Source organism: Grammomys surdaster, unplaced genomic scaffold, assembly GCF_004785775.1.
Source record: "Grammomys surdaster isolate TR1022 unplaced genomic scaffold, NIH_TR_1.0 220, whole genome shotgun sequence".
Taxonomy (NCBI): domain Eukaryota; kingdom Metazoa; phylum Chordata; class Mammalia; order Rodentia; family Muridae; genus Grammomys; species Grammomys surdaster.
This window is the reverse complement of record NW_021604665.1, coordinates 3,227,767-3,240,590: the sequence shown is the minus strand read 5'-3', so window position 1 is coordinate 3,240,590 and position 12,824 is coordinate 3,227,767.

Here is a 12,824-nt window from a genome sequence, read left to right as displayed (position 1 = left end):
AGAGAGAGAGAGAGAGAGAGAGAGAGAGAGAGAGAGAGAGAGAGAGAAAGGGAGAGAGAGAGAAAGGGAGAGAGAGAGAAAGGGAGAGAGAGAGAGAGTCAAAGAGACAGAGACAGACAGAGAGACAGACAGAGACACACACACAGAGAGTGACAGGGAAAGAGAGAGACAGAGGAGACAGTTTTACCAGAACAGTTTTATAGAGACAGGTTGCAGGTGAAGATAAAACAAGCCAGATAATGAGAAGGACCCAGAGATTAGGAGTCAGAACAGCTGAGTTGAAGCAGCCAGCCAGAGTTCAGGAAGAACTAGAATGGGTGAGCTTATTCAGCAGTATGCCTCTGAGATGACCATCACATCTGGTGAGTAAGTTACTTTTACACCCTACTTTGAGACCAACCCACATCCTGTTCTTTCTCTTCCGTAGCACTTGCTATCTTCTAACTGCTGAGTCGGCTTTCCCTTTTCTCTCCACCATGGACCACCTGTTCCCTCTTGAATACCTCTAACTTGCAGCCTGTGCAGTCACACACACAGCCATGCATGAGGAAGGATCCCTGGGCTGTTTTAATTCCTAGCTATTGCCTGTAATTTTTAGTAAGTCTTTGAATAAGGAGCCCCTCAACATTGAATTTGCATGGTTCATCCTCATGTAGAGCTAAGGCCATGCAAGAGCCCTCATGTACGCTTGGAAAAGTCAAGGATCTTTGTCTTTTAGACTGGGACAAACCTGCTTATAGTTGTCGTTCTGTAATTTAAGTAGTTTGTTCTTTTAATAACTACCTATTCTGTTGTTGACCACAATTTATTTAGCTGGTTCCCTATGGATACACAATTTCTATTATAAAAATCTGCTGCACTGAAGAGTCCAGCTCTTAATTAAAACCTGGTACCCTTGAGTAGTTTGGTTTAAATACCTTTGAAGGAATAAATCATGGCTCCTCGTTCTTTTCTATTTCTGGTGACACTAATACTGAGAATATGTATCCTGTCATTGAGAACAGCTGTTTTCAGCTAAGTGTTTGCAGGCCTTGGGATGGTGTCCCATTGATGTGCGTTTCCAAGCACAGAGTAATGGCTGACTGGGATAGCTCACAGCCTCAGGTGCACACAGCAGCCTCCTGGGGAGCTTCAGAAAATGTGATGCCTGGGACCCTCCCAGGGACTGTGATGTAATTGGTCTGCCCTGCAGCCTGGGTTTATAAAAGGTCCCTGGTGATTTCAATTGGCAGTGGTGACTTTCTCTTTAACCTCACAGACAGAGAGGGATGCTTTGGCTGTAGGGGGTCTGCTCTTGCCTTTTACAGTCCCTCCTTTGCACAGAGGAGAAATAGGTAAGATGATTTTTGCAGACCTTCATATGAGGCTATTACCCAGATATAAACTGAATAGGCAAGTGGTTTATCAATTGTGAATTGTCTGATATCCCTGTGGTGGCTGCATTTATGGTAAGGACAGCAGAGAGACGCCTGCGCCCTCAGACACAGCAGCGGTGGATCGAGGTTTGGCAAAGGTAACTTCTTTTACTTAAAAGCCTAGAGGAATACTTTAGTGCTCTTATTTAAATGGAACATATTGCATGTTAAAACAGAACAAGAAAGAGAATATTAAATAATGAGCAGTTTGATGTGATGACAAGAGTAGAATATATATATATAAATATATATATATATATATATATATATATTTTTTGGTTTGGTTTTTCAAGACAGGTTTTCTCTGTGTAGTCCTGGCTGTCCTGGAACTCACTCTGTAGATCAGGCTGGCCTCGAACTCTTGAACTCAGAAATCTGCCTGCCTCTACCTCCCAAGTGCAGGGATTAAAGGTGTGAGCCACCACCCAGCAGCACATTCTTTCTTTCCAAAGCGTTTCTGGGTTCCCCACTCCCTCCAGACTCTGCCTGTGACTACTTTGAACACAAGACTTTGTGGGAGTTAGAGTGGTCAGAGTGGCTGGTGTATAGTATATACACATGTAATATTGTTTTAAAACAAATTTAATTAGTAAAAATATTGGTTAAATTGAGCATTTTTTAAAGATTGTTTTTTTTTTAAATTTTACATGTGCATGTGTGAGCCTGAGTGGGTGTATGTGCAGTGGAGGCCAGAAGGGGAGGTTGTACCCCCTGGAACTGGAGTTGAAGGCAGTTGTGTACCACCTGATGTGGGTACTAGGAACTGAACCCTGGTCCTCTGGAGGAGACCATCTCTGGATGAACCATTTCTCCAGCTCCTTAATTAAGCATCTTAAAGTTTAAAAACTATGTGTGACTGACTGAGCAGGGTGTGGTATTCCTCTAACCAAGGCAACGGTCACGTTTTAAAATCTGAGAACATTCCTGAGAGCTTGTTGTTGTTCACATTAGCCCAAATCAACTCATGTGACTTATATTTGTCCAGACTAGTGCCCCAGGCCACAATTCATCATTGATATTAGTTGCTCTAACTAGTGACTGGATGAGAACTCAATGATCCATCGGATGTGCTGGGAAGATGGTTCAGCATGTAAAGACAGTCCTGAGCACTCAAGCATGGAGACCTGAGTCAGGATCCCCAGAACCACATACAAAGCTGGATGTATCATCAAGTGTATGATACACCATGATCTCAGTGCTTGGAGGTAGAGACAGAAGGAATCCTGGAATTCTCTAGCCAGGTGGTGTAGCCAAGAAATGAGTTCCCAGTACAGTGAGAGGCCCTGTCTCAAAAAATAAGGTAGAGAGATACAAGAAGACATTCAGTGTTGGACCTTTAGTACACACACACACACACACACACACACACACACAGTTTGGGGAAGGATGTTTGTTTATGGAACCGATTATCCTCTTGCAAACTGAGGTGTGACTGATTGATTAAACTGCTTCCTTTAGCTCTGTCCAGAACAGTTTGTTTACAAGTGTAGTGAGTGGCCCCCATTTTGAGGCATGGCGGGCAGTGTTTGTGTCAAGAGGCAGGGGTGGGGGCAATAAAATTCCTACAATCCTGAAGTTTAGAGTCTGGCAGGAAAGCCAGACACTGGCTAATTGAGTTTCCTTGTGGTAAGAGCTCTGGAGGTGTATGTGGTGTCCTTGAATGTCTATACTAAAGAAACTTCATCTTTGCAGAGCCAAGAAGGGAAAGAAAGAAACCGGAGCTCTCCACAGGGAACCAGGGAGTGGGCAAAAACTTCAATGAGAAGCTAAGGTGGTTTTTCATGGAGTGGAGGGGAGGTCTGAAGGACAGAGATGGGAAAACGAAGGCAGAAAGCTCAGAACGGCTCTATCTGAAAGCCTTAGGGGAAAAGACTCATTGTGTGTATACAGCAAAGATCTCAGAGAACCAAGGCTCTCAGTGATTGCTAAAATAACTCCCATAGCAAAGGACAGTGAGGGCAGTCCACATCCAACATCCAGAGAACACCAAAATCTATTAGAAGAACCAGAAACATGTGAAGGGGCCATCATGGGTTGGCATCCTTTCTGCAGGGCAAGAAGTATTTTCTTAATTTCTCTCTTAAGAGTCAATATTTGGGTTCTAGAGAGCATGCTCGGGCTGGGTGTGCCTTCACTGCCACTGACTGGTCAGTTTGGAATCTCAACACAGGTAAACATTCCTGAAGGAAGATGGCCACAGTAAATACACCCTGTCACCAACTCCATGAACTCACTAGGCTGGCTTGTGGTTTTATTTTTTACCTCCCTCCTCTTTGAGTTTTATTTCAAAAAAAATCTTTTTTTGCAGGTTATTATTATTACCATCACCATCACCATCACCATCACCATCACCATCACCATCATCATCATTAATTTGGTATATTTTGTTTGTATAACTTTGTATTACTCTTTGTATAAATTATTTTGTTTGGTTTCTTTGTATTACTCTTCATTCTCTCATGCAATACATTCTGACCACAGTTTTCTCCCTCCCTTCACTTCCTTTCTCCCCTAGATCCACTGTTCCTCCATTTCCCTTCAGAAAAGAGCAGCCTCCTGGGGTATCAACCAAGCATGGTATAACAAGATACAATTAGAATAGGCACAAACCCTCATATCAAGGTTAGACGAAGCAACCTAATAAGAGGAAAAGGGTCCCAAGAGTAACCAAAAGACTCCAAGACACCTCTTCTCCCACTGTTAGGAGTCCCCCCAAAATATCAAGATAATAACCATAATGTGTATGCAGATTATTCTTCATATTTATTGTAAATTTATTTTGTCTCTCTTTCTAGATTCCATTGAAATGCATGAAAATGTCTATCTTCCTCTACTAATGGAACTTAGATGAGAGAAGTATTCTGTGCATTCCACTACTGCCTCAGCAACTACGTTCAAATATAGAGAAAAAGTGTGATTCACTGTAGAACTTAGAGCAGAAAGAACTGTATATTTCTGTGACTTTATACTGCTTTTGGAGGAGGCCAGACATAGGTATCACTGGGGACACAATTCAGACTCTGAGAAAACAGAAGAAGAATTAGGCAATAAAGGACTTAATTACTGTTTATGATACAAGCAGTACTACATGGTACACTAGTTGTATCGTGTGTGTGTGTCTCAGATGTCACTCCTCAGAGGCTATCCACTTTTTTTCTTCAGAAGGGTCTCTCACTGGCCTGAACTTGCCAAGTAGGCTGTGATGGCTGGCCCCTAGCCCCAGGCATCTTCCTAGTTCCAATTCCCCAGCACTGGGACTCTAAGTACTTAGTGTTGCTGGGTTTGTGTGTGTGTGTGCTGGACACCCAATTTTTGTACTTCCATAGCCAGTACTTTACTGGTTGAGCCATCTCTCCACATGAAAAACTCAGTTGAGTTTTTCAAAAACAAAACAATAGAGTATATGGAAAGCACAAACCGAACTCTGTGGGTTACAGAAATAAATAAATAAATAAATAAATAAATAAATAAATAAATGCTAGGCCATGGTAGTGCATGACTTTCAGTACTCTGATAGCAGAGACAGAGGACCTCTGAGTTCCAGGCTAGCCTGATCTACAACCTTAGTTCCTGGACTGCTAGAGATAAACAGAGAAATTTTGTCTCAAAAAAACCAAAATGGAGGAAGAAGAGGAGGAAGAAGAGACAGGAAGCTGGGAAAGGGTGGAGGTAAGGGACAGATCTGGGGGAAGTTAAGGGGAGGAATACAGGTGAATGTGGTCAAAATACATTGTGTGAAATTCTCAAAGAATCAATAAAATATATTATTAATATAATAAACATTATATTATACATAAATATATACAAATATATAATATTTATAAAATAATATAATAAAATATATTTATTTAGAAACTTTCCAGATAGCATAAGATAAAACATCCCTTGACCATTTTCAACCCAGTTCCAGTCTTCTCCTAGAGCTAACTGGGGTTATCACATTGGGATGATTCTCCAAGACATCTCTGTTTCTACACAAATGTCTCAAAGCATTTACATTTGACTGTGCTCATAGCTTTGTCTATGGACTCTTCAGATGCCACACGGTAATGTGTCTCTTACTCAGAGGTTGTATGTTTTTTCCTGCCCAGTAGATCACGCTGTTTCCTGCCCGGCTGTTGAGGATCTTGTACTTGCCTTCTGTTTGTCTGTTTTTGTTCCATTTAGTTAACTGTTGAATTCCATAGTGCATTAGTCTTCTCAGGTTGCTCTTAGAGACTACCATGGAGTTGTTGTCAGAACAGACACTTATTTTCCAACACTTCTGGAACCCAGGAGTCCAAGGTCAAGGTGTCAAGGTTGATCTCTAATGAGGGCTCTCAGCTTCACTTTCGAGTGGCTTCTCTGCTGTCTCCCACTGCTCCTTTCCTGGTGTCACTTCCTGGAAAGGACAACAGCTCTGTCTGATTAAAACCTGTCCTTATGACATCACTTAGCCCTAATTGTTTCCTTACAGGGCCCTCTGTTGCAATTTGGGCACACTGTGTGTAAAGCGGTTATATACATGAATGTGTAAATGCTAATTTGTTTTCATAACACATAGTATGGCTAGCCTATACTTAGCCCTATGCTCATCATGAGATAAATTCTTTTATTTGTTTAAAGCTTTAGTAGAGCATGATTGTTTCCCCCTTGAACTAATAGCAACTAGGGCTTCTATCTCCAGAGACAGGGCATGGCACGAGAGGAAACCAGAGGCGCAGAGGCATGGAGGAGTGGTTGTAGAACGCTGATCCCCAGTCGCTCATTCTCAAAAGCCCACAGAGTTCTCAGCTCGGAAAGTGGGAGAATTTGGCATTTGAGTCTGCAGAGATGGAGGAGGCATGCAAAGCCAGAAATGTCCTGTGTGGGCTGCTAGCCTTCCCTGAGCACTAGAATACCCAGCAACCAACCTGGGAAGCAGAAAGCTACACGCCACAAGAAGACTCCCCCAGCTCCATTCCCAGCACACCCCCACCCTCATTGTCCAGGGAAGCCATTTCCTCATGCTAGAGTGCACTGCTGCTTGGAGGATCTTCCAAGACACTTGGGGTCAACCAAACCCCCACCTACCCCATTTCCAGGAGAAGTTCTGGAAACCACTGTTCACATCAGTCAGAGTACCAATCCAGGGAAGATGAAAGGTTTCATCCCTTGGTAAATCTAAAACACTGGGCTCGGCCACCTGTCCTCAATACGTCAATTAAGCAAGAGTAGTAAAAACAAAGAATGGGAGTTTACTCAATGTAGCCATGCTGAGAAGAGGGCCAATGAAAGAAGCCCAGTGACCTCCGAGACAACTTCCTAGGCTCTGACATCAGGTTTAGTTTTCAGCAGAGAGCAAGAAATAGGCTCAGTTTAGCAATCCTGCCACAGTGTGATCCTCCGGTCATTGACCCATTCTGTCTGCTCAGCTTCCGCCTCTTCTTCAAGGTAATCTGACCAGCTGCTGGAGCCCTGTGAAATCTGTTTTCAAGAGACAATTTCCTGCTATGGCTGGCTCAGCCTTCCCCTTCTCCCAGCATCAGATTCCTGGGAATTTAATTTTGGGAGGAGGTTTATTGTCTCAAGAGTCTGACCGCCAAAGGCAGGGATAGCAGTGTCTCTTTAGAATTCCCTCATGATGGTCAGGGCAGTTACAAACCTACAAGGGCTCTCTGGATGTGGAGAGAGCTGGGAAGAATTACTTTGACATCTAGTCAAAGTATGTAGTTCTTACACATGCACAATTTGGACGGCCAGGGGACTCGTAGAAGTGATTAGAGATAGTTTGTTATCATACTGGGAGAGGGGTTTGTGCTGTTAGTATCTGTCAGTGCTCCCCAGCGTCCTCCCACAAGGCACAGAGACAGAGGTCCTCCTCGTCAATAGGCAATCAGCCAGCCACAGTGGCGGCAGTGGGGAGGTTGAGAAAGGCTGCCCTAAGCCAAATTTTAGGAATTTTCTGGGACATTGAAACTGGAAAATACTTAAAAAATATTAATGATTTAATTTTGTAGAAGATATAATTTTAGACAAGCACAAACTCATCCTCTTAACTTCCAACTTGCTGGTTTGAATGTTTCTTTGAAATGGTTAGTGTATCAATCAATTTCCCTTTATGTTTGTTTGTTTGTTTTATCAGACAGCTCCCAAAACAGTCTGTTAAACTCCTCTGTCAGAGCACCCAGGGTTTTCTGAGAAAAACATGTGACATCCACAGCTGTCCTGGTTTGGTTATAGATTCCCATTGCTGCATGGCCTCATTAAATTTTTAGCCTCAGCTGAAGATCTGAAGTCTATCCCTTGACTCAGAAGGCACTCTTCAGAGGATGTTTTGAGGATTAATTAGTTAACTTTGGCAAGGCACTTTGAAGATAACAAGTATATTCTGCATTCTAACATCATTGGGCAAATAGACACCTTTTAGACATTATTACCTCAAGGCTTTGGTCCTGCCCATCCTCTCTCTTGCTTGAGCAGTTCCCTGGGAGGAAGGGTATTAAGAGTCGGCAGTGGCCAGCAGCCGAAAATCAGGAGCCTTATTGAAGACTGCTGGTTGAAGAGTCTCCTTGTATGATGAGAAAAACACTCCAAGGGAAGTTAAAAGCCCTTGGTAGTGAAGGAAGACTTCTGAAGTGCAGTAAGTGAACCAGAAACACCACCCATTCTCGCATTTGTGATCCTCGATCAGTGCCGACTCTTCCCTTTACTCTCTTCCAAAGAGCAGAGCCTGGTCAGGGACCGCTCAAAACCCTCCCGTGGGAAAAAAAACCCTGTAATTTACATTCACGACGGTTTAGCTTCCATGCAGACGTTTTTAATTCTCTATATGGGGAAGATGCACACGAACGCAGGTGTCCTCAGAGGCCATAGGCGTGAGACTCCCCCTGAAGCTGGAGTTACAGGCAGTTGTGAGCTCTCCAATGTGCTGAGAATTGAACTCAGACCCTCTGCAAGAGCAGCGCATGCTCGGAACCATGGCGCCATCTCTTCAGCCTATGCAGACTTGACCTTTAAAAAGATACTTATTTAATTAATTTTTAAAACAACAGCAACAAATTTATTTTTATTTTATGTATACAGGTGTCACCGGTGAGTAGGACTGCTGGTTGCCTCCCTCCTTTGGAAGCTGGCATGGCGCCTACCAGTACCATTAAAGCTAGTCCTCAGGTAGGAGGCATTCAAGTCAGTTTGAGCTCACGTGAATTTTCTTTTTCTTTCTTCTTTTATTATCATTTGCATTGCATTTATTGTTATTTGTGTATTTTTATTTTTATGCAATACTTTTGTTATTTGGGAATTTCACATCATGAACCCAGATCATACTCACTTCCCTGTTCTTCCAGCCCACCCCCCACCACGCCTTGTGACCTCATTCCTGAAGGAGGAGGAGGCGGAGGAGGGGGAGGAGGCGGAGGGGGAGGTGGAGGAGGAGGAGGCAGCAAGTCAAAGTCAAAATTGTGTTGAGCATTGGAGCATGGTCAAACTCCCAATGGCCATCCCCCTAAAGAAAACTGTATGCAACTGTACCATGTGCATGTCTGGTGACCACAGGCCAGTAGAAGATATCAGATGCCCTGAAACTAGAGTAATAAGTGTGGCTGCTGTTTGAGTGTTGGGATCTAAAAATTCCTTTTTCTTATAGTCTTAATTTTTATAGCCATTGTCTGCTGCATTTGCAAAATCATTCAGATTTGGGCAAAATCGATTTGAAAAGCACCCACTGTGTCAGGTACTGTGCTTGGAACCTATCTCATCCTCCAACACTATTAAGCTAGGTATAGTTTTGTCCAGTTGACATAAACCAGCATGGACATGTCCTTGAGGTTACTCTCTAGATTATGGTCACCAAACTGGGAAATGAGAATCATACCCTAGTTGTTTCAAAGTTAATGCTGTATTATTTCAGCATCTCAAGCTAAGACAAACCTGTGCATCCCTTTTCCCACTTGGCTTTCATTCCCCATAGGAGTTGAGTAGGGAAGGTAGCACACTTGTCTGTTTTCAGATAAAGGCAGGAATGATAGGATTGGTACCTTGCTCATGTTTCCCAGCACCAGAAAGCTGGCTTCCAAGCAGACTCCTTGACCATGGACCCACCAGTGCCACCTACCAGCAGCTTCTTAGTACTGCAACCTTCTTTGTTTCAGGGCTGCTCTAGATGAGTCCTTCCCTACTCCCTTTGATTTGGGTGGGTCATTCATCAAGCCCAAATCAGCACTCTCTGTTCCTCTTGCTGTCCCCTTGTCCCTGTGTACCTTGTAAGCACTAGTTGCTCTGCAGGGAATCAAGTTGGGCATTCTTTTCAAGCTCCATCAGTGACTTCATCTCTTTCTCGGGCTTAGATCAGTGGTTCCTAAACTTTGTTGGGGATTAGAATCACCGTGGGAGCCTTTAAACTTCCTAGACTGCTCGATAGATAAATTAGCTCAGCAGCGCTGATAATTAGGACGTTTTTCACTTTATTTTTTCAAAGCTCTCTGGGCGATTCTAAAGTGCAGTCAGACGTGAGACCCAGACACATGAGTCATGTCCTGTGTGTTCTTGGGTGACAACTTATAAACTCCTCCTTCCACTCGAGGCCCGTATCTCTACCTGTTTCCAGTTTCCCCCAGACCCCAAATGTCCAAATTTAGCAAGTGAAATGCAGACAGTCCTGTCACACTCATGTTTCTCATAGGACATGTACTAAAAAAAAAAAAAAAAAAAAAGTATTGGCTGTTTACCCAAAATGCCTGTTGTGTCACATCTGGCGACCTTGCTAAGGAGAACATGACCTCTCTGAGTTTCCTTTAGTTGGAAAGGCTTTCCTATGAGCCCAGGGGCAAGCCTTAGCTTTCTCTGACACATCTCCCCCTGCCCCTTTGACTCCTGCCATGTGAGGCTGGGCCACTTTTCACGTCTTTCCCCTGCTCATGCTGATTCGCTGGTCTATTCTCAGCATCTGAGTCTTTGAGGATTTTACAGCAATGGAACTGGATCCTATACTCCTTCCCCTGATGATCCAGGTTCCGTTATTTCCCAACATGTCCTCATCAAACGCTGAACTAATTCTGCACTTGGACCAGTAAAGGCCAGTCGTAAAATGTAGTCCTCTAGAATGCACAGCCCTGAAGGGCGTTTCAACAGGGCTCCCTGGCAGAGCCCAAATACTGGGGGCAGTCTAAGAAAACCATGTATCCTGACACATACCAACACTTGTCTTCTATTTAGACTGGGATAACCGATCTTTCCTAATAAACTTCTAACCATTCAAAGAAAGCAGAAAACATGCCTTCCCAGAGTCATTCTTGCTGAGTCCTACTGGCATTTCCTGAAGACCTTTCTTATAGTTCCTGCTTGCTTAAACCCATCCACCCCATCTTCCCTAGCATGTCACACCTGGGATAAGTGTAATAGGTTTCTAATTTGGTACTGCAGCTTCCAACTTGTGCCTTCCTGATGTAATTATGTGTGTTGTATAGGTTTATAATGTGTGTGTGTGCAAATACACAGGTGCTTCGCCAATCTTTCTCCACCTTAACTTTTGAGACAGGGTCCCTCCCTGAACCTGGAGGTTGCTACTTTGGGGAAGCTGTCTGGTTGCAAGTGTCCACTTCCCTAGCACTGGGATTATAGCTGTGTACTCTGCTCTATTTTGACATGGGTGCTGGTGATCAAAGCTTAGACCCAAACCCTTCTGCAGCAGGCACTTTACAGGCTAAGCCATCTCCCTAGCCCAATGTGACCATTCTAAAGTAGGTTTGCTCTTGTTACCAATGTGGCTGTGTGGTTCCTTCCCCATAGTCCCTAGCTGTCCCCACACATATTGCTTCATAGCACACCAGCAGAGATTGTTCTAGCTAGAAGATGAAATTTTGTGCCCATGGGCATTCAATAGACAATGGAACCAGCTCTTTCCATGTAAGTAGCAATCTGGCACTGCTGGGGAATTAAAACACCAACTCAGAAGACTCGACTAATGTGGCAAGTCCTGGGTGCACAGCCCCACTGTTTCTCCAAGTTCTCCACTCAGATGCAATTGCATGAGGTGGCTGTTTGCTTGTTAGTTCTTCATGCACTGATTTTTCATAGACCTTTTATGTCTAACTTCGTTGCCCTTTTCAATAACTACTCATGTCAACTACTCAGTAAGACAATAACTACCCAAGTCAACTAATCACCTTTGGAGCCTTAACTCAAAGTCTGTTTGTGGAGGAAGCTCTCATTCACATTTTTGGCATGTTAGCCCATTAACATAAATTTACCCAGTGATGGGGAAACATGAAACGTGAAAGAATGCATAGATTCAAGAAGTTCATGAATCTACAAGACTGACCTTTTCCCTCCTTGCTGAAGTCCCGGCTTAAAACTCTGGAGATGTTTTGTCATAAGCTCTTTGGGGCATCCTTGGGCAGCTTTCAGCACCCCTTCAAGTGTCCCTTCAGCCACAAAAAAGGAGACTTGGGAATCAGGTTATGTTTTCCAACCATGGTCATAGATGACTGAGCTGAGAGGTTACCAGACTCAGAGTAGACTAATAAAATATCTATCATCAGGAATATGCGGTCAATAGTTAAACATTCCAGGTCAGACACAGACAGGGGTCTGGGCAGATGGCTTGCTCATAAAGTGCTTGCTCCTACAAACCTGAAGGCCTGAGTTCACATTCTCAGCACCCATATTAAAGAGCTGGGAGTGGCAGTGTACACCTGCCATCCTTGGGCTGAGGAGACAGAGTCAGGAGGATTCCTGGGACTAGCTGACCAACCAGCATAACACACTGCTGAGCTCCAGGTTTAGCAAGAGACTCTTGTCTCAAAAAATTATGTGGAATACAGTTGAGGGAGATATTCATTGTGGTACTCCACACTTAATCTTCACATATGGTATGCATGTACACACACACACACACACACACAACCATACACATACCACAGTCTTAGTTTTAACTATCATCAACTTGACACAACCCAGACTCACCTGAGAAGGAAGTCTTAACTGACGGATTGATTATTCAGATTTGACTAGCCTGCAGGGATTGTCTTGACCATTGCTTGAAGGAAGAGGGCTCTCACCCTGCTGTGTGTGGCATCATCCCTAGGCAGGTACTCCTCAACTGTATAAGAAAGCTGGCTGAGTATAATCTGGCATGAGAGAATGTTAGCAAGCAGCATCCTTCATGGTCCCTGCTGTATCTCTTTCTTTGGCTGTGAAGTGCATTTCTTGGTTGGAAGTGATACTGTCTGGAAGAGCAAGGGGGTTTTGCCTCCATGTTTTTGCTCTGATTCCCATCAGTCATGGACTATAACCTATCAGCTGAAATGTACCCTTTCTCCCCTAAGTTGCTTTTGGTCATAGTAGTTGTCATAGCAACAAAATGAATCTCTCTCTCTCCCTCTCTCTCTCTTCCTCTCTTTCTCTCTCTTTCTCTCTCTCTCTCTCTCTCTCTCTCTCTCTCTCTCTCTC